This window comes from Parasteatoda tepidariorum, chromosome 7 (assembly GCF_043381705.1).
Source record: "Parasteatoda tepidariorum isolate YZ-2023 chromosome 7, CAS_Ptep_4.0, whole genome shotgun sequence".
Classification (NCBI taxonomy): domain Eukaryota; kingdom Metazoa; phylum Arthropoda; class Arachnida; order Araneae; family Theridiidae; genus Parasteatoda; species Parasteatoda tepidariorum.
The window spans coordinates 51,676,833-51,700,833 of NC_092210.1; the positions used below are offsets into that span (position 1 = coordinate 51,676,833).

The window sequence follows — 24,001 nt, forward strand, 5'->3', positions numbered from 1 at the left end:
TGTGCATTTAAAATAAATAGTACATACTATATTCATGTATGAAAAATTAATAGATTTTTGTAGAAAAATTAATAGATTTAAATTTCATAATCAAATAAATTACAATATATTATGGTCAAACAAAAATGTTTAAAGTTTGAGCAAAAATTTAATAAAATACTAAAATTATTAATATTTTTATAAAATAAAACTCTATAAAAATAACTATATATTACAATAGTTTGCGATATGATTGATAAGAACAACTTAATTATTATAAATAATTTATCCACAATTTAAAATAATTTACTCTTAGTAAAAATATAATAAAGAAGCATAATTAAATTTTTAAAAATAAGAACAAATATTACTCACTTTAGAATTCTTTGCAACTTCAAAATCTCTTGGCATGGCGGCAAGCCATTTCTTACGTATTGGGAAATCCAAAATTTAATACTTTTGTACCATCAACTTTGTAAAATCCTCTGCAGTTTGGTACACAGCACTCATTGGCAATTATCCATAACACTAAGAATTAAATTAATGCTGACATTTACAACATTTGTTGAATAAATATAAATTTTACGAAGAACGTTGACACCAGAACACACACGGTTGTTTACAAATTCAAATCAAAAATATTCGCCAATTGGCTGAATGCCGACACAGGTTATAATACTTGAGAATATCGCCAATGGCTCGTTTGATCAGATTCGGAGTTTTTCGTAAAAATAGCTACCCTGACTGGTTTCCCTCTGGGCCTAACTCTACTACGTCATCATCGCCTATAGTAACCCGTCGTGAGGCTTGATTCCTTTCTAGGAGGTATTGCTCAGACTCGTGATATTTACGTTTGACATTAAATTAAGCAACGAGCCTGATTCATGATAATAAAGTTTAGGGTAAAAATTTCATCACTAGTGAAACTCGTGAAAATAGTGCACGTAGTTAGGCGATATTCTATACATACATATGTGGGTTTCTTTGTAAATACAAAGAACGGCTGAAAAGCTCTTTTTCAGTTTTTAAGACAGCACAATTTTAAGAAAGACAGCAAGAATATGCAGAATAGACATCCAGTGTTATAGCGGGATTCGAAAACACTACATCTGAGCTTTAGAGCGAGTAACGAACCATTCTACTGCATGACGAGGTGCAAGCAAAACAACCATATATTACTGGGGCCTCTATTGCAGGGGGTGTTGCCCTTTCGCCAAATACTCTGAAGCATAACGGTAACGAGCCCAATATCTTTGTGTTCTATTTCTTGTGATATCTGTTCTATAATTTGACAACAGAAGTAAAATTCACTACATTAAGTGCACGACCCTTTATATGTATCTAAACCAAATTTATCTATTTACTGTTGAACACCTGGTTATGCTTGAATTCAAACTCGCTACACCTACTTTAAATAATGTTTAGCTGAAAGACGAGACTGCTATAAAAAATTATAAAATAAGCATTACTGTTTCAAGGAACCATTTATTATTATATTGTTACACATAAAAATGCCTTGTCAAGTTGAAGAACAGATTGCTCAAATTAGAGAAAAGCATTACAGAAAGGAATACATTGTAAGGTGAAGGTAGCCTGTTCAAATCCCACCGTGTCCCAGCATGTATGTTTGGGCTATCTTCCTCCATCTTGTGCTATCTGTATTTTCCCTTGACAGGGGTATATGAGCCTCATTACACAGCCCTACGAGCTGTGTAATGAGCAAACAAGTTTGAGTATATGTGCGCAACAATAAATAAATATACATTTAATTAAATAGATGCATTTATGGATACAGTGGGACTCGAACTCACCACGCCCACGCTTTTCTTTTCGGATATTGGGACAGCCAGGTAATACAGACATAATAGTTAAGCTACTGATTCAGTTTAACCTTGTCAAAGCTTGTTTACATTTACAAAATCACATTTTTAAAGTTTTTAATGTTGGTAGATGTAATGCTGGTAGCTTACATAAGAAAAAAGCCAACAAGAAACTCAGTTAACAATTGTTTACCAAATAAAATAGAGGTTATCAAACAGAAGAAATTTTTCGACCACTCATACTTTACTAGTACTGTTAAAATTACCAACATTTGGTTAAAATTGCTAAATTTAATCTCATTTACTATCAAATAGCATGATAATAGAAACCATTATTTATTTTTAATTTCACCAAAAAGCCATTTGCTAAAAATTACAATGCTTTTTGGTGCTCCCATAGAGCCAAAAAGACGATAAATTTTAACATATTCCGATAGTTTTGACCATACTTTTCTGAGAGCAAAAGTTTCTTCAATTCCTTAGAATTATTTTTAAATATAATTACGTACGAAATTCTTTAGAGAATGATTTATATTCCTAATTATAATTATGTACAAGATAACTGTGCATATTTTTCAAATAGAAATCAAATTGTTTTGTAATCAATTTATTAGAGCTTGTTTAACTGACGCAAAAACATATACGTTTCCTAAAAAGAATAATTTAAACATTTCTTTTTTAAATTTAAATTTCCCTGATTAACTTCGACTGCGTTGAAAAATTTTTTCAAACCCAGTTGCTCGCTTGCGTGTTATTTTGTATCGTAAAATAATCTTGAAACGGAAATTAGCTTATTGAGTCATGGTTACTTAAGAAGGAGAACGAATCATTGCCTCGATCTGAGCTTTTGGATGATTGATGAGATACGGAAACATCCAAATTACTATTTCAGCCAATCAGTCATTTCAATGCACCCTTTTCACAAGCTATGCTCATTTTGAATGATTATAATGGATAAATTTGTCGCCAATTTAAATTTGACTGCCAATCTATGCTGAATAATATATTTTAATGATTTCTTGAAATATTTTCATCAGACTTCAACCAGGGAATTTTATTTTTTAAGGAGGAAAATTAATATTTTATGAAATAAAAAGTATTTAAAATTAATGTAATGTGAAATTATATTAATTTTAATTATATAAAAATATTTAAAATTAAGAATAATGTAATACATTATTCTTAAACTTACACTGAATAAAAGATCAATACATTAATAAACTATTCTTAATAACTAGTTTTCTTGTGTAAATTTCTGTAAAGATTTTTTTCTTAACTAATATGAAAATTGAAATTTTTGTAAACTAATTTGATGATTAAAAATATATAAAATTGCTTTAACGATTCATAATACTTTAAAGTAGCTTGACTATTAATCTTATTTTTGAGATAATATGATCAAGGCAAAGATTTTTTGGTTTAAAGTTAAACCGATTTTACTGATAGTCTAGTTTAACTAGGCATAGTATTTTAGTTTATCTAGATTGTTCATATATTTAAAACTGATTTGAAGAGAAATTTTGTTTTTAAAGTTTGCTTCATAATATTTTGTTTGTTTGCTTCATAATATTATGAATAAATTGGACGATTTAGGATACTTTAAATTAGTTTAAAAATTCATAATGTTTTTAATTAGTTTGATGATCAATATTTTTTGTAAAAAGTTTGACTTTGATACGTTTAAAGTACCAAAGTACCAATACAATTCTTCAACTTTGAACTGTATTTAAAACTGATTTGAAGATAAATTTTGTTTTTGACGCTTCATAATATTATGAATAAATTGGACGATTTATGATACTTTAAATTAGTTTAAAAATTCATAATGTGTTTAATTAGTTTGATGATCAATATTTTTTGTAAAAAGTTTGACTTTGATACGTTTAAAGTACCAATACAATGCTTCAACTTTGAACTGTATTTAAAACTGATTTGAAGATAAATTTTGTTTTTGACGCTTCATAATATTATGAATAAATTGGACGATTTATGATACTTTAAATTAGTTTAAAAATTCATAATGTTTTTAATTAGTTTGATGATTAATATTTTTTGTAAAAAGTTTGACTTTGATATGTTTAAAGTACCAATACAATGCTTCAACTTTGAACCGATTTTTCTGAGAGATTAGTCTAATGAGGTATAGTGTTTTAATTTATCTTGATGATTCATAATAATTTAAACCAATTTTCGAGAAATTTCGTCAGCTAATTTCTCAATTTATAGTAGTATTTTAAATGCTAAAATGATTTATATTATTTTGAAAAAGTTTAACAATTAATTCTAATTTTAAATAAGTCTAACAATTAATATATTTTAAATTATGATGATAAATAATGTTTTTAAATAGGTATCGACGTTCACGGTATCGACTTAAAGATTGAGTTGATTTTTCTAAGATCTTTTTTATAGTATAAATAAATGCCCACCTGTGTTAACATCCGTCATTTACATTGTCAATTCAGGCATTTTCAGGGCGATTTTGTTGGACTCTCTTTCAGGGGCACCATATTAGGTAGGCCAACGTCGCTCCCACTGTGAGGAAAGATATTACAGAGAAGGAAAGAACATCCATGTCTTGCCCTGGATTCGAACCCAGAACCTTTCTGGTGTAAGGACAGTTCCCTGCCCCCTACACAGGCCGGTCGGCTAAATAAACTCTTTGCTATGAAAAACGCTCTATGTATGTAAGCGTAAATTCTAAAATTAAGAATGATATGAAAGCAAACTAGAGTACAAATAAATTATTTATCAATAATACCAAAATAGTTAATAAATGCTTTCATGAAACATACATACGGTGAGAAAAAATTTAATAAAATTACTGTATTGTGTGATAATGACATTTCTGATCAAAAGATTCTGGTTATTAAAGTCAAAATATACGATATTTAAATCATAGATTTGCTATATTTTCCGTTTATGTAGTAACAGTTTACCTGAAATTCTGGTTTTCAAAACTACTATAATTCTTATTACTGTAGTTATCGTTTCGACACATTTAGTAAAAAATGCAATACTAAGAAGTAAAATTAATCGAATAAAGGATTCATTATGCCGTACTCTAAAGTGTCATGATAAAATTACCAAATTTTACCACATTTACCAAGTTTTATCACATATAAGAAACCATATTTTATTATTAATTTTACCGAAATCATTACCGAAGTGTTTGGTAGAAATTACCCAGCTTTTTGGTGTTCCCGTAAAGCCTTACGATACGATAACTACGATAACTTTACGATAACTTTACTACGATAACTACGAGATACGATAACTTTTATCACGTTCTGCTAATTTTAATCATACTTTTTTTTCCTCTATGTATTAATCAGGTAAATTGACAGAAAAGAAAGCAAGTAAGATAAGAAAAAGAAAGTTTATAAATAGGTGCCCATATTCATTCGATATCGTGATTAGCTCATTTCGTATTAAATCTTTTTTGTCAAGATATCAGAAAATTAATGAAATAAAAATAATGTAAGGAAATAATTACCGAAAGACAGTAAAATATGTTTATGATAAATAAATGAGAAGCCAAATTACTTTGATTGAGAAGAAAAACTATCTAGCAAAATCTCTTGTTTACCAAATTATAATGATCAGAGTATTAGAATTCTGAATTATTCAAAGTTTGTTGAAAATATTTGAATATCTTAAGATTAAATAAAATCTGATCTAATAAGTTAAACGTTTGTAATTAAAAGAGGAAATATTTATGCTTTTTCTCATAAGATTCACGTTAAAAAATTAGAGAGAGAGAACTACAATTGAAATTTAGCTTCTAAATAATCCTTTTATATCTTAAAAAAAATTGTTCATCCTTCTTTGTGGTTCTTCTTCTTAGTATTCAAAATAAATTTATAAAAAAAATTATTTTGGTATTCTCTTCAGCTCACTTCTAAATTTATAATAAAATGAACTCTCTTAACTGGGTTCATCCTTTAATGCGCAGTTAATTAAGTTTATCCCACGCGCAGTTAATTAAGTTTATTTTCTGTAGTATCAAATAAATAGAAGTAAAAAGCTCTAAATTTAAATATTATTTAGAACTGAATAAAGACAACTAAATGTCATAGTTTGAGAGCTTATACAATGGCATGTTAAATAAACTATTTATATCATTAAATACATGACTAAACACTTACTTTAGTTAATTTATTTACTCCTTGCAGTTTCGTCCCTGGAAGAGTTTACACTTAAAAATTTTCTTTTTATTATTATTATTTTTCAGCATATAATATGTATGCAAAATTTACTCACGAATCTTCCGTGGAACAATAAAAAGAAATTTTGATTTAATTTAAAATCTTTTCAAAAAGTGATGTTTTTATGTTTTGATAAAACTAAAATATTATGCTAGAAAATTTTCGGTTATTTTTATAAAAACTACAAACGTATAAATAATTTTAACTCATTTCAATGCCAGGATTGAAATATTTCTAAATTTAGTAAATAGTATTTTTTTCCTTTTACTATATTTTTTAAAAGTAATGTGTTAAAATTGTAATCAAAATTTCCACCTTTCCTGAGATATAATAGGCTAAAATATCAAAAGTTGCATTAAGATATCCTTTTAATTTTTTAAAGATATTTCATATTGAAATTAATAAAACCTAAGACAAATTGCTCTAAGAAAAATTAGCTTTCCTCTCAAAGTTCCGATGGAAAAAATAACTTTTTTGCCTCGCATTATATTTCAGATGCAAGCATGTTTTTTTCCATTTTTAGAAAAGAAATTACATTATTATTTAATACTAAATTAAAGTACTAAGTTTAAAAGATTTCTCAATCTCGTGCATTTTAAAAGAGCACGTCACTATGATTATTGACAAATTTATTTTCCTTTCCTGACAAAGTTTTTCACTACCATGCATAATAAACAAATATATTTATGTTTGCTAAATGACACATTTTTGAGTTACATTTAAACTAACAAATGTGATAATTTTTTTTAAAACTAGACTCGTGTAATTTCAATGGTTTGAAACTTTTATCAAAAAATTTTACTAATGGCGGGTACGATAACTTTAATCTTCTTTTGAACTGACTACGGGAATGTAATTCAAGTGGTTTCTGTAACATATAAAGTCAACTAAGGTTGCTTCGCCTGCCAAGATTGCTTTATCCATTCTTTGCAGTAAAAACTTCCGAATCAAATTTCGGTAATAAGTACTGGGTGCAGCCTCAACAAAATGCATTTTACCGTAATATCCATTTTTATCGTAAAATTTTGCACCATAATTTTTGCAGAAACATTTATATAATTACAGTAATTTAGTTATTTTGGAGTATTGCTGCAAAAATTACGGTGTATCAGATTTATTTTTTTCCGTAACACGTTACAGATTCGTATGCTAATTTTTGAAGTTATACTTTAAGATAATAACTGCTTTATAATTTTTTGAAAGGATAAGCAAGTCAAGAATGATAAGAATATCAAAAAAGAAGTTTTCATATTTTGTATTTACAATCTTATATTTCAATTAAAATCCAATAATTAAATCTACTGTACATTCAAAAGGCATTTTCGATCTCTTTTTCCAATGCATTTATAACTATGCAAAAAAGTTCAAATATTACACTGTCAAAAAATTCCTGTATTAACTACTTGTACTTTGGGTGTATCATCCGTAAAATCCATTTTATTGTAAAATCCATTTTACCGTGAAATCCATTTTTACGGTAGCATATTATACCATAATTTTTACAGTAATAATTATTTAATGAGAGTGATTAGGTTATTTTACGGTAGTTATTACTGTGAAATATACTGTGTGTATGATTTTTGGTTCCATGAAATTCTACGGTAAAAATGGATTTTACAGTAAAAAGTACTTGATCCCAGTAAGAGCCTGTACTTTTTATTCTTATTTGAGATGTTACTTTTTGCATTGTGAAGATGTTTCAAAAGTTGTCGGGTGAATTGTTGACAATAGTGTGGCAAGAGTCTTTCCATTTAGTGATAACGTATGAGTGTAAAACTAATCAATTTCTAAAATATCTGAAATATTCGAGAACCTTAGCAATAGCCCTAGAAACAATAACAATAGCTGGAAATAACAACAACAGATTTTCATTCTATTTCTATTTGAGTTGCATACAATAACCATTATAGGGATATGGAGTACTTATACCTTAATTTTAACATTATCGTCTTTTGGGCGATGTTCTCCCGTAATCCATCGGAAAATTTGGATCACTTTGTCCACCTCTTACAAAGTTTCAAGACAAGCATGCAATACTGAATCAAGCAGTTAATAGGTTATTGACATTTCTACTGACTCTGAGGCAGAAAATCGACAAGAAGCGGATCAAAATATCCAAATTGCTGAACCTTTAAATCAAAGATGTTGTATCAGAATGTATAAAGTATACTTTGTACTATGTAGAACAAAGGGAAAACCAACTCGAAGAAAGCGCTAATCAAGATGAAAATCTTTTCTAGTTTTATCTTTTGTCCCCTGGGGTTACCGCCAAATCCCTTCATACCTATTTCTTATTACCCTTCTTCCTATTTTCTTGTTCAAACTTATTCCTCTGTCGTAGTTGGTTAAACCACTTTGCACATGTTTATTTCTTCAGTTTATAAATGACATTTGATGTTTAGACACCCAGGAAGGTTCTTTCAAGAGAACCTAAACTATGGTATATCCATTTCTGTACTTGATCTGTGCTTTATTCACAGTACTTTTCACTTTACCGCTAGTACCTTGGAACTTTTCTATCGAAGAACCAAATAATTTTAACAAACCAAAGTTATTCCCTTTTCCTAAAAAATATTTTGGGAATCCAATCTTTCTGTTTTTTTTTTATTTAATTGAAGATTTTGCTAGCTTTTTACATCTGCCTAATGTTTTTGAAGATGATCGATCTTAATATCCTCTAAATTTTGAGCTCAAGTGTATATGAGGTTAAAACACTAGATGCTAAAGAATCCGGTCAGTATACTTTTTACAACTTCTACAAATAAAATTTTAAAAATGCATGATAAAGAAACCGTATAAAAATGTGTGCCGTATTAAATGCATAAGATTGTTTTAAAAGATGAAAAAAATTCGTTTTTTTTCAGTTATTTAAAATAACAAAATTGTTCAAATTAAAATAATAAAATATTGCCGGAAACTTTTGCGTAACACTGCATCCCATATTATTAAAAAGCAAATTATATTCAAGCTACTGAAGCCACCTTAAGACTCGCTGCAAGTGAGATAATTATGCTTAATTTTTATTTTTCGTTCTATTTTTCTGTTTTACCAATGTTCAATCAGCTGTCTTTTAGTTTTAAAATAAATTATATATCTAAATATTGAAATATTTTTGAAATAAATTATATATCTAAATAAAGTCCAAAAACAGTTTTTAATTCTACTTTTGGTTCCGTTAATCCAAACCTTTATTCAAGTTTTCGACACTAAGAGGATAAGATAATATTTCGAAGATATATCTAGAATAAATAACATAACTTTCCTATTAATTGATAGGTTCGATGAATAAAAAGCATGAAATTATGCTACATAAACAAATTACAGATGCCAATTAAATTTAAAAACATGCTTTCTTTACCTTCCGAGACTTTATTGCAACTGTGATAACGAAGTATCATCTTATTTTAATTGGTTCACTAAATAAATGTATTTCTCTTGGTATATTATCCTATTTTCTCATTGAATTCATTTACAACCAAGTTTATTATCATTCTTATTTTATGTAAAATCGAGGAATTTCTTTTTTAATAAATCTAATTTTTTCTGTAACAACCAGATTTATTTACAATTGTTTTTTTTTCTTTTACACTTTTCATATAAATTAGTAGTATATCTTTGCATAAAATAATTAAGAAAGCTTATCTAGTATATTTAAAACCTGTATTTTATTTATTTGATGCAAAATAATTACATGTCCTAACGTAAAATGAAAGAATACTTTTGAAAATAGTTTTACAAAGTTTTTTTTTATTTATGAAAACGTCTTACGTAAAGTAATAACCTATTTTAACTTGAAATGGAAATATACTTACCCAATCTATTTACAATGATATTTTTTTCACATAAAACTTTGATGTAAAATAATCCAATTAGTAAAACCAATCAGCATAAAGAAGGAGCTATAAGCTATTTAGCTTTAATCTATTTACAAATAACGAATTCAGAAAAGAATTGTTATTTGCGCGTAATCTAACATAACATTCTAACAATAATCTAAACATTCAAAAGTGTTCATTCAAAAAACAGTTTGTTTTTATAGTAAACATTATCGAAAACAAAAATAAATTCGCTTGTTGGAAACAGTGTTTTACTTTGGGACGCTTTTTACATCTCAATTTTCAACTTTGACATTTGTAGTCAGTTTTATACATTTAAATACACATATTTCCTCTGTAATATGTTTTTTTCCAGCACAAACAATTCGAAAATAAAAATTTGTCAGTCGCTTAAATTGGATTTGGCAAACTGTCCCAAGGTGAAACACCTTTTTGTACCTTGGGATATGCCTCATGCTTTAGACAACAGTCATAAATCTAACTAGATTTTAATCCGAAAAAAGAAATATTTTATTTTCCACTGCTCTTAAATAAGAAATCAGATATTATAGATGCGTTACACAAAGAATAGAAGTTCTTCGCTTAAATCTAATAAACCAAAGCTGTCAAGGTAGAATCACGATACACTATAAAAATTTTGAATATTTCTCTTAACACAGTATCTAATTTACACTTAAAACAGTTTAGAGACACAGTTAGGACATTCTTGGTGTAATCGAATATTAAAGATAGGTCTTAATGTACTATCCTTAATGTTCTAGACACTAGGAATATTCTCTTACATTTATTGTGGTGTAAAGTAACTCTCACTACTTTTTGTGTTCCAGTAAAACAAAAAGCGGATAAGAATAGGATTAACACAAAAAGAAGTAGGTAAAATTATTTTAGCGATACAATTTACGGTAATGAAAATTGATTTAGAATGCACACTTTTAATAATTTTTGAAATAAAATTAATTTGTTAATCGCAATGCATACAGACAGAAAAAACGATAAACTAAATTTGAATGAGAAACTGTTAGATCATACTGGAAGGTTGTCAGAATACTGATAGAAATGAAATTTAAAAAAAATTATATAATTGGCACGCTAATGTAAGTTATCTTATGAGATCATAATTTTCTTATCATGCAAAAAAATTTGAATGTCTTTGTTAAAAGTGAACTTCTTTTTGTGTGGATGTTTGGCAGCTTGCACTGCGACCACAGAACAAAACATACACATAAATTTGTATTTTTAAAAGCAAAAATAATTAATAAATGTTGTGCATAAGTTTGACGCAGGTCAAAGAATTTTGCATGTTTAGAAGCTCGCTCAACGACCACCAAACAAAACATACACGCAAATTGGTATTTTTAGGAGCAAAAATAATTCATAAATGTTGTGCATAAGTTTGACATAGGTCAAAGAATTTTGCATGTTTAGAAGCTCGCTCAACGACCACCAAACAAAACATACACGCAAATAGGTATTTTTAGAAGCAAAAATAATTCATAAACGTTGTGCATAAGTTTGACGTAGGTCAAAGAATTTTGCATGTTTAGAAGCTCGCTCAGCGACCATCAAACAAAACATACACGCAAATAAAAATTTTAATAAAAAGGTAATAAAAATAATAATTTAACAGGTAATAAAAATTTTTTAGAGATGAAAGAAAAAAAATTGAAGCCTTTTATGCTTTTTAAAAATTATTTAAACTGAAGCACTAAAAAAATTAGAAACTGATTAGAAATTACTTAAATTACTTAATAAACTAAACCACATGTGTCAAAGTTTCATATCAAAGAAATTTAAAACTTGTAAATTAAGGAAAAATAATGAAAATATTCCAATAATAGGTCAAACTAAAATATGTTACTAGAAAATAATTCTTACCGCATTTGTAAGATTTAAACATATTCACACAGTGGAAATAATTGTATAATATAATTACTGAGTTGTATAGTATAATTACTGAATTGTATGTTAATAGCATTTCTGGTAATGAAAAAAGGAAAATAAAAATAATAAAAAAAAATATAAAAAACATTATACTATTTAATAAAACTGTAATATACAGCTTTTAAACCACTCGTTTGAAAATTCATGTGATTTCCTTCCTATGGTTAACGGTTTACCAGAAATTCTGGTTTTCAAAATTATAGTTCTTACTTCCACACATTTGGCAAAAAAATTCAAAACTAAAAAGGTAATATAACCGAATAAATTGTTTTTATGCCATGCACTAAGATATTATATAATTATCAACTTTTACCACAAAAACCAAATTTTATAACAGATCAGAAAGCCATATTAAATTATTATTTTTATCAAAATCATAGCCAAAACGCTTCAGTAAAAATTACTTAACACTTTAGTCTTTCGATAGAGAAGTCAATAAATTTTACAATATTCTGATTCTTTTAACAATACTTTTTTTCGTCGTTCAAAAACATCTTATTGTAATAAAATATTTTAAAACTATTTATAAACTGTCCTGATCCATTATTGAATTGTAAAAGAAAATTAATAATTTTTTAAAAATTGAAACTATTCAACCGATTTCGATTCAATTTTTTGTACTTTCTATTCAAAATTACACTTCGTAAGTGATGCAAAAAAATTTATAACTTACTATTCAAAAGTTTTTCGAATATTATAAAATAATAAATATTACTAAAAGTTATCTATTGCATACAATTGACTTCGGAAAAGAGAATTTTGTAAGTTCTTTCAGTTTCTTTCACTCAATTTACTCCAATAGATGCTCTTCCAGCTAAATACCGTACAAAATCGTTAAAAAAGAAATTTTAATTTGAATTAATACATGTTGGGAACTATTCAAAATTAATATTTTTACAATAGTATGAGTTCTTAATTTTGTAATACAAAACAAAACCTCGTCCGTTGCAAAGCATTTCTTAATATATTTGAAATTTGAGCAAATAAACAAACAGCTATTCAAATTCAATTAACAAACAAAAAGATAAATTTTATCGATCAGTGTAATCTTAGACTAAGGTGGAAGAACAGTTTCTTTCCATTTTTACAAAAATGATAATTCAGTCCCCATCTGTTGCATTTTGATGATTATTAAGTTCCAACAAATCAATAATGTAAAAAATCTGTTCTCTCCGAAAGTTATAACTCAGTGAAGATGCCTCTTTCTGTGAAGGTAAAGAAACCTTCCTTTTCGAGGGGAAAATTGTTTTTGACAACTCAATTTCTATGAACAGTCCCTTTTGGTCTTCAATAGCATATTGTAAATAAGTGTTTATGTTTTTTATTTTTAAATTGTTATTAATACGTAAAAAAAAATTAAAAAAGCGAAATATCAAATTATCAATCTAAAATAGGTACAGATATTATAGTTATAACGAATTCAATCACTTTTTAAAAACTGAATGGAATATACAGAATAAACAGTCTAAACGTAGATTCAAAATTTAATTTTAGCACGATATCATTTAAAAATCAATGAACAATACAGGAACAACAAAAAAAAAATGAGTATCGTATTATAATCATTAAAATTTGCATTTTCAAAATAGATTAGTTTATCACTATCGAAAACAATTTTATTCTTTTTTCATGAATTTTTACTGAAGCGAGAAACTCTTATTCTTACACCTTCACATACAAATGCAAATACGCGAAAAAAATATGAAACAAACACATAAAAATATTTCCTTTTGAGTCAAATCAATATTCATAAATATTTCAAAATGAATATTTCTTCTTTTCTCTTTCCAATTTTTTTTTATTTCATTTACCGTACCGAAAATCATCCGGGCAGGTTGCTTATTGGTTTTCTGGAAATAAAACAATTTCCGAGCCTTAATTTTTTTTTCAATATGTGGCTGGCAGAAGCATCGCTTTAACGCAATCCGAAAGAGCATCGCTCAGTCCAGAAAAGTAATCACTTTTAGAGTTTTTGTAAAAAAAAAAAGTTTTTTTTTTCTTTTTTTCCGTCATTTATTTCAAACTTGGAGTGCATTTCTTTAAAGCTGATTAAAATGCTTGTTTCTTTAATTTTTATCTGTAGATTATTTCATTTCGTCTCTTTTCTAGTCTTAAATAATGCGGAGTTTTTCGCGTTTTTCCCGTTAGAAAGATTTATTGTAATCTTCAGAAAAGAAAGATTTTCTTGAATTACGACGCAATAAATTAGTAAGACTAAATTTTTTTTTTATTTTTTGCATTGAAGAACGCCTGTTATTAATTTTTTTTTTTTCATTTTGTCGATGTAAGCTGCTTATTTCAAAGAAATAAAAGATAGATTGATTCATATTCAAACAAAGCTTTCAGCAAGGAAAACTACCGTAAAATTACAAGAAAAATATTTTAAATTACACATTTAAGAAGTTTAAAACTTAATTTGTCATGTAGCGGAAAATTTATTTATCCAATGCTTTAATCTTTTAAAACTAATATTTAAGAGTGCTTATATTTTACTTATTATTATTTTGATTTGTTTCAAAAAAATGAAAAATGTTCTTTGGAAATGTTTTTACTGTTTCACCATTTAGTAACTATGAGAAAAATATTAACAAAAAAATTTAAATAATTTAAAAGTTGAATGAAGAATGAAAACTTTATTCCTCTAATTTTTAGACAACTGAAAATACACTCATGGACAAAAAAATTAGCGCACCAAGAAACAATTGCGCCCACCCATCGTCGCCTCCGTTTGGAGTTTTTCAGCACACGAGGAAACTGGACTACAGCGGTATGAAACCAGGTCGTCTTTAGTGACGAATCCAGATTCAATATCAGCAGTGATGACAATCGTGTTCGCGTGTGGAGACCCTGTGTTGAACGCCTAAATCCTGCCTTTGCTGTACAACGACACACCGCTTCCACAGATGGTGTGATGGTATGGGGTGTCATTGCCTACAATACACAGTCACCCCTAGTATTGCTTCGTGGCACCATGATAGCCCAGCGGTATGTCCATGAAATCCTGCAGCCACATGTGTTGCTACTCATGCAACGGATCCCAGGAACCATTTTTCAGCAGGACAATGCTCGTCCTCATACAGCAAGGGTGTCACAAGACTGTCTCCGCACTGTTACTACCCTTCGTTGGCCTGCCCGATCCCCAGATTTGTCTCCAATCGAGCATATCAGGGATAATTTGAGAGGGCGAGTTGGGCATCCCACGAGTTTGAACGAACTAGAAGCAAGGTTACAGCAAATATGGAACGAAACGTCTCAAGACATCATATAGAACTTGCATGCCTCAATGCCCGATCGTATAGCATCATGCATTCGCGCTAGTGGGGGTCCAACGGGGTATTAACTCCTCCGTTCTTTTGCCTTTTTCTCTGAAATAAATTATCCTTTTTCTTTGATTTTCTAATCATTTACTAATATCAAAGTAGTCATTACGTATGTAAAATTTCGTTTCATTTTGATGACTCCTTCTTGGTGAGCTAATTTTTTCGTCCATGAATGTAATTTGCTATAATATGGATTTTTCTTAATTTCCATTAAAATATTATTCTTGCTATCATTGATATCTCTTCGGAATAAGAAAATTTCAGAAGTTTTATTTATATGTTTTTGATTTATTTAGTTGGAGAAATCTAAAACAATATTTATTAAATTTCATGATGGAATTCAGATAGTTATTTTTCGTGCTTTTTAGACATATAATTCAAAAATAAAATATCTGATTAATAACAATGTTTATCAAAACATTTATATCAATTGAAGTTCAATACAGAAAAAAGAAGTCTTAAGGCCTGGTTTCTTAGCACAGGACGCCGTCATCTGGAAATCAGCGCTAACCTCTGATTGGTCCATTTGTGAGTTTGATAGTATACGTCATCGAACACTCAACTTGAACTACAATTGCCGTCCAACTCAACTGCAGTTGGATTACAACGTGACGTTAACCACAGAAGCAATGGCGGACAACATCCAACAGCACATTGAAATCAGCCAAGATTTTGATTTTGACATTAAACATAGCTTCTTCATTAAACATAGCACTATTCATTTAGCTCATCTATAATGTGTTTTTTCTTGGACAAAGTCATTATTTGTTCTCTAAAACACTGGTCGACCATAAAAAAATCAATACAAATTCAAATTAAATATTTGTTTACGTTATTAACGCATGCGCAATGAGAGATAATATCTGCGTTGAACCGACTGCTCACGCTGAGCTAACAAAAAGTATTTTTTTGGTGTCAGCTCTACGTCAACTTTCCGCTGACGCCCATATAAGGCGCTAGTTCTAAGAAACCAGGCCTTGAGCTAACAAAAAGTATTTTTTTGGCGTCAGCTCTACGTCAACTTTCCGCTGACGCCCAGATAAGGCGTTTGTCCTAAGAAACCAGACCTTAAGTCTGATTTCTCATTCTAATCAAGAAAAAAGTTTTTTTTTTAGTTTTTTTACTGTTGAAAGAGAGTTAACGGTACTACTTTCTTAAAACGCAGGGGATCCTCTACGAGCTTTGTTTGTCAACCCCCGTAAATGCTTCTCTTTCATTATTGTTTTTTTTTTTAATTGATATTTTCCACAAATACGAGGAGCATTTTGTTTGTAAAATGTAAACTTACGAAAGGTTTATGGTATAGCTTTTCATTAACACCTTCCTTCTCGCTCCCGTGAAAATGACGGGGTGAGGTTTTGCCCTCTATTTCTCGCTCCCGTGAAATTTCCGGGCTGGAGTGTTCAGTAGTAACGCGCAATAAGAATAAAACTAATTCATTTCTTTTGTCCGGAAAATATTTCTTTCTCATTTTACGCACCAGATGGCAGTACCAGGATATTTTTAATGTAATCGTAGATGGTTAGTTTATTTTAAACTAGATGTCAGCACTAATCAAATACGTGTATTGTGCAAAATAGGCACTTTTAAGACCGTTTTCTTGAAAATTAACCAATCGTTAAGGGGTTAATGCATTAATCGCAATTAAATTAATGATAATCAAGTGCGCTGGAGAAGAAATTAACCAAAGAACTACAGATTGAACAATAAATGAATGAGAAGTAACTTTACACGTTAACAAGACTTATATTCTAATAGTTCAAATTAGAAGAAGTTTTCATCTCTTTGAGCTTCATATTTTTTAAATGTTCAATATCAATGTTATGATTTACTCTGGTATGACTGATATAATGTTATGATTATAACTCTCACTTTCTTAGTTTTTTTTATTATATTTCTTTTTACTTTTAGCTACTTTTGTCATCATGTTAAGTGCAAACTTATAAAATAATGATCTCTAGAAAGATATTTTTTTTTACAATAACGGCTCACTAATCATCATTAATAGCAAAAAAATATCAATAGGGAAAAAAATGTCGTAGAAAAGTACCTAAAATTACTTTAGAATGTTGAAACTATAGAAATTACTTTAGAATGTTGAAACTTTTTTCAGCAAATGAAATTTCAATTCTGTTGTTGCATTTCAGCAGACTGTAGATCCGTCGACATGGTTTTTTCTTTATTTCAAGTTTAAAAGTCGATAATTCTTGAATTAATAATTGATTTTTTTTTAATTCCATCGCACTCCTTATACATTTGTCTACATATCTTAATAATTTCAAGTTTATAAGTCTTATAGCTTTTGCACATCAAACCAAAATTCAACGTAAGGCGAAAAAAGATGAAAAAAAAGTCTGAAAAACAAAATACTTACCGGTGTAATAACTTCGGAACAAGTTGGAATTTCAATTAAAAAAAACTTAAGTTTATAAGCAAAAACTACTGTTTCTTTCAGTGTAGTTTCAACTCTTCAGTTACATTTCTCGGGCTTGCAAAGTAGTCTACATTGTATTTTTACTTTAAGTTTAAAAGTTAATAATGCTTAAACTATTTATTGAACGTTATTTTTTTTATTTCATCTTACTGTTTCATATCTGGCGTGACTAGTGAATGAATAAAAAAGACTACTCAAAAGATTAAATTACATAAAATTACAATCTAACGTGCCTGTTATTTTAAATTTTTAAAATTATCTGCAGAAAAGTGGATAAATATGAAATTCATAATTCTTTTACTACAAATGAATCACAATTCTTAAATAGATATCATAGACCGAAATTGAAATGGAAAATTCTTAAATAACACAACTCAGGAGATCAGGACGAAATCTTTATGTTCACTTTATTTCCTTTTGTTAAATATACGCTGCTCCTTTCATTTCCAATTAATTATGTTATATTTTTATTTTAACTCCTTTCATTTAAATTCAATTCACTCTTACAATTCAGTTATCCTCTTTTTTGCAGTCCTTTAAAAACCCACCAAAATTAAAAGTTAAGACTCAATCGTCTTAGATTAAGAATAAGGATTCAATCAAAACTAAAATAACTTTAACCAATCTTGAACAAAAAGGAGGGACTCACTGATCCACGCATGTTAAACCCCGCTGGTCAAAAGTCATCCTCCACCCCTTAATTTGAATTTTTCTCGCAGTTTGACCGACTACATAAATATCGGTACAACAGACCTAGGTAAGACCGGAAATACATTTTATCTAAAATCTCTACTGCAAGTAAATAATACACAATTAAATAAATAGTAGAATTAAATAAACATTAAATTAAATAAATTAAATTAAATAAATTAAATTAAATTAAATTAAATAAATTAAATTAAATAAATTAAATTAAATAAATTAAATTAAATAAATTAAGTTAAATAAATTAAATTAAAATATAATTTATGTTACGATACAATAAAAGATAACATTGCTGTACATTTTTACACATATACATAATTTCAAGCTTTTAAATCTTATAGATTTTGCGCAGGAAAACAATATATAAGAAATGCTTACCACAAATTGGCTTTCAATTAGGTCACAGAGCACACCATACTAATTCTTTAATATCAAACTAAAATGTAATATAGCCAAAATATTTATTTAAATACTCATTTTTACTACATTATTAGAAATTTTGGATCATGTTAAACCATACTATCGCTTATATTTGTTACAACATATATGGCGCTGCATCTATGCACATATATGGTAACTATGCACATGTACGGTACTGCAACTTACTTGAAATATTTTTAAGGTTGCAGGGAGTTTGAATGGTATTACAGTTCAATGTTGAACCACTTTTTATCGGAATGTAGTATACGTAAGAAATGTATACCACCTAATAAAAATAATGTAAAAAAAATCAGAATTTTTGAAATTGGATTTTTAAAAGATAACAAATATAAATACACTGCATAAAATGTCATTAAATGTTTAACATCTAAAGCGTCTGCTCATGAAAAGTGCAATTGTTTACCTGCAAGTGACGTCACGCGTTTTTAAATCATGACAATTATTTATGCCATGATTCATCAGCCAATCAGGTTTGACAAACACGCATGACATCGCCAAATTTTCTTCGAAAATTGATTCAGTGTGATAAAAAATCAAGCCTATTGACTGCTACGTTAACACGTTATGGACAGCCACGTGATTAGACAGAACTATGTGATATCTTTCTTTCCGAGTTGAAAGTACCCAGTTATATTGACATTAAAAGTATACATTAGAACAAAAATTGGTGTCAAGTTTTATTCTCTTAGAGTTAAGAAAATTGTGTGGTTTCAAAACACTTACCACGATTGAATTAACAGCTTTTTCATACAATACAGATTCAAAAATGATTTATATTATTTGCACTATGTAATTTATATTGAAAAATGTTCATATAATATTTATTTTTATAAAAGATATATTTAACGAAACGCCATCTAGTGGCGACGAAAAAGACTTTCAAGAAGTCCTTATCAATTATGATGAAGATATATTATGTTGTTGCTATAATACTTAACCTTCGAGTCTCGAGAGTTTTAATATTTTGTGTGTATTTACATGTGAAGCACTTTGTTTTGGTGTACAGTACAGCCCGGATTTTACGCAAGTTGATTATACGCTGGGCGGATTATACGCGAGTTCCACGAAGACATCAAACACTATGTGGAACGAAAATTATACTTCGCATACGGTCAAAAATTATACTACTTTTATGTCAGATCACTTTTATGAAGTATACATGCACTATTTTTTCTTACCATTCGTTGTTTCAGTGATTTAAACAAAACAATCAAAGACTTCTGTCTGTTTTAAGTATAACAATCAACAATCAATTAAGTATAACAAAACAATCAACTTCTGTCTGTTTTAAGTATATAAACAAATATGAATACATTTTAAAGCTATTTTTCTTGTTTCCATCTTACTTTTTAGTTCTTTCGGATAATTCGCAATTTTTTTATTGCCATACAATTCCATGGATAAGGGGACTATTTAAATGTAGGTGTACTGTTTTGGAGTATTTCTTTATTTTTATTTACTTATTTTTTATTTATTTATTTAATTATTTATTTGCTTATTTATTTATTTACTTACTTACTTATCTATTTATTTATCTACTTATTTATATTTAATTATTTATTTATTTATTTACTTATTTATTTATTTACTTACTTGCTTACTTATCTATTTATTTATCTAATTATTTATATTTACTTATTTATTTAGTTATTTTTAATTTACTTTCGCACTTTTTCCTGTATTTTGCCATTTTGTAAGGGTTAATAAAATTTTTGAGCTAACTAGCGTTTCTGTTTACAAGAAAATAGTTATATTCTCAGATTTCTACAAAAAGAGAAATAAAACCTAATTTTCATACTAACATCTTTTGCACAACATTTTTAGCTTATTTCTTCACAATACATTTAAATTTTAATAACATAAAACTTATCTCAACAACTTTTATTATTTTATTCTAAAAATATCTTGCTTAACATCAGCTTACTAATCCTTAAAACTTAATAAGGAATTATAAACTTTTAAATCTCCTGTGAGAGATTAACTGTAATAGGTTCCACAATCAATTAAAGTCCACCATCTAAAGAATTAATGACAAAGTAATGGTAAGTAAAGTCACTCATCCAAGCCATTAGCTAATATAATATAAGAGGTGTCGTCTCTAATATTTTAACACCTTCACTGTAATTATTAGAAGCTTCTAGAATAATACCTCATATTTAGAATTTCTGCCTTCCAATCTCAAATGTAGATGCCAAAGCTTCTTTGATTTAAAATATAATTAACTTCAGTTATTCAGAGAAAATATCTCAATTTTTTATCATCACATCCAAAATTTTAATATATCTTTCAGAATCCATCTCAATCATAAGTTTAAGTTTTTTTTTATAAAAAAATGCCAACTAGATATGATACTTTATGTATATATTCCCAAAAGCTTTTGAATACGAGGAAATGTCTGCAGCAAGAACCGCCACCATTTGCAAATCTAATTAGTTTCTTATGTTGCTTGGCAACCCGTCATCTTTTGAAGTATATTCAGTTTTTTTCGTTTTCTCAGATTCAGTTTTATGCCATTCTCATTTACTCCATATTAAGTAACCATCAAATTGAAATCTCATTATAGAATGAACGAAAAAAATGTTTTCAAATGAGTCGATATTGTGCAGAAGGAATAAAAGTATTCGCAATTTATTTTTTATTATTATAATTCCTTCTTTAATTTAAAAGAAATGTGACAACGCTAAGATTTTTTTTTGTTTTATATTGTATCATGTTTTTCTTATTATGATGCTAAAAAATAGTGGCATATTTTTTATGTATAAGAGCCTGAAATATTGCAAATTTTTATACATCTTATAGCGTTATTTAGTTTTAATTTTTAATTATTTAAGATCATACGATTACATTAATTTAAAACTAATGTTTTTGTTAGATAAAAACTAAGAAAACATTTCCCCAACAAAATTAGTTTTATGCTGCAAAGAAACTAATAAAAAATCTAGTTAGAAAAGCAATTAAAATTTTATAAGCAGAAATTAAGCATTTTAGAGAAATAAAGATTATACATTTAAGAAACATTAAAGCAATTAGTTTTATAATACAGTCTTCATTACTCCAATAAATATGAATATTTAATGTAAAACTTTTATTTTTAAAAAAAATTTCAAACTTGTTACCATTCAAATGTACCTGAGTAGCTGAAAAAATGAAAATAAACTTTACCTCAGTTATATACACACGATAAAAGGTTTTCAATTTACAGAAAAGAAAGCTTTAAATAATTTGTTTTCAGTAAAAACATTATATAAATAAAAATATTTTATTTCTGTGTTTGAGTGTAGTTGAAAAATCCGTTATAAACCATTTAGAAAAAGCAGCAGGTTATTAATAAATTCTTTTAATTGAAGATAGACCATTTCAGTAGGTCATTATAAAAAATGTTCCAAAATTAACGTACGAAGTCATTTTAATAGAAAATATGAACTTTAATAGAAATATGTGATTTTTCTATTCATAAATTACACGGTATAGGATAATATGTAGAATAGCATATTTAATAAATGGCTTCTACGGTTTGAATGGCATGACATGAATCCCTTTGTGGTGATTTGCATTGATCGTTTTGCGTTATTGTGGCTGAATTTCATTCAAATCTGAAGAAATGCTCTTAGTTTTTGACGAAATCATTTCTAGTGTTAATTTGAACGAATTTTTCGTCTATGTAACGAAATAGTTATCGTCATTTCTTTGAAGAAACAAATTTCGTCAAAATTAGAGAAATATTTCGTCAGTCGATTTTTTACCCAAAACATTTAGATGAGAAGATATGATGTAGATGAAGAAAAAAAGATTTTTATTTTATGAAAATTTGGACAAATCTTAATAATTATGTCAACAAAAACATTACTCGAATGAGTATTGCGCACTGTAAAAATGAATACTTATATTTCACGAAACTTTCTTCGTCTGTGACGCACTCCTATCCTGGTATATGCACCGAGTGAAAGTGACGAAATAACTATCGTCCCTTCCCCGAAGAAATGAATTACGTCAATAGTAAAGAAATATTTCGTCATTCTGTGTCCCCCTCCCCCCCTCTCCCAAAGAAAAAACTTGTAGTATCTGATGTATCTAAGTTTTCTAATAATCTAATAATTGATTAAATTAACTTATTCTGTTTCAAAAAAGGAATTTAAATATTATCCAAGAGGCAATACTTTCTCCGAGTTAAAAAAAAAATAGGATTCTCTTACTTGAAATCTGTAAATAGAAAGAAAAATAGACTTGATTATTTTTCCTTTCAATTTATATATAATATGTATGTAAGAACTTACTAATTTGCAATATTTTATGAATGCAGAAACCTTCGAAATATGATACAGGAATTTTATACTCAGATATCAACAATAAAGGACAAAATCTATTTATTATCAGTCTAAAAATATTGAAAATATATTTGAGATAAATTTCAACTGTCAAAAACTTTGCCTTTTAGATAACAATAATTACTACTCGTCTATTCTTAAATTAAAATTGAATAAATTAATCTTGCTTACCCATAAGTGTTAGTTAAAACTATGATAGAAATTCCAAAAGTTTTTTGTTAGATCATAATATAAAATTCTGTTGTAATCTCTTGAAATTTTTCATTTCAATAAAATTCAACCCTTCTATTCGTATCTGTATACTAGAACTGAATAACTCTGCAATGTATTTTCAAACTTTTCACAAAGTAGTATCAGGTTGCAGTCATACGAAATGATTTCGAGTAATCCAATCCTAGCTTTATTTTAAAGAAGATATCATTGATCATAAAGTTATTTTGATTCAGTTTCATAATAACAACAAAATTCAAAGAGCATTCATTTGGTAGATTGAAATAAATTGTTTAGATTATTTAAATCATACGTTTCGAAATTAAATACAAGTAATAATCTTAACATTTCAACCCGCGTGCCAGTTCTCATCAATAGAGAAGGATTATACTGTACTTTGTACAGTGTGTAAAAATTCTTGTTTCTTTAGAAATAAATTAATAGTTTAGAAATATAATATATTTTTAGTTATAAAAACATGTTATTTAAATATTTAGTTTAGGAAAATAGAATGAAAACTATATTTGTTATATACCGATAAAATGTAATGATATACTAGTTAGGAAAATATGAATTGTTTAGACACGATTTTCGCAACAAAAACACGATTTTCGCAACACGACAGTTAAAAATTTCTCGGTAAAAATGGCTAAGAAATTTATTTAACTGTTGTTTTACTACATTCAACCAAAACAGTCAAATAGCCATAAAAAAATATGATATACAAACTGCTAAGTGTATGAAAAACCGTTTATTGATTAGTTTTACCTAATACGGTTTAA

At 27.8% G+C, this 24,001-nt stretch overlaps 1 protein-coding gene across 3 annotated transcripts in view; it reads right to left on the reverse strand.

Moving 5' to 3' along the window:
* The window catches only part of LOC139425960 (multiple epidermal growth factor-like domains protein 10), a 64,029-nt gene extending 40,707 nt beyond the window's left edge, over nucleotides 1-23,322 (reverse strand). For 2 of the 3 annotated variants that reach the window (XM_071182963.1, XM_071182961.1), the window contains exon 1: nucleotides 23,181-23,322. The gene's annotated coding sequence lies outside the window, so the exon portion shown is untranslated. Of the gene's footprint in view, nucleotides 1-18,621; nucleotides 18,680-23,180 lie in introns of all 3 variants that reach the window. The other variant, XM_071182962.1, reaches the window with a different exon arrangement.
* Between the last annotated feature and the right edge of the window lie 679 nt (nucleotides 23,323-24,001).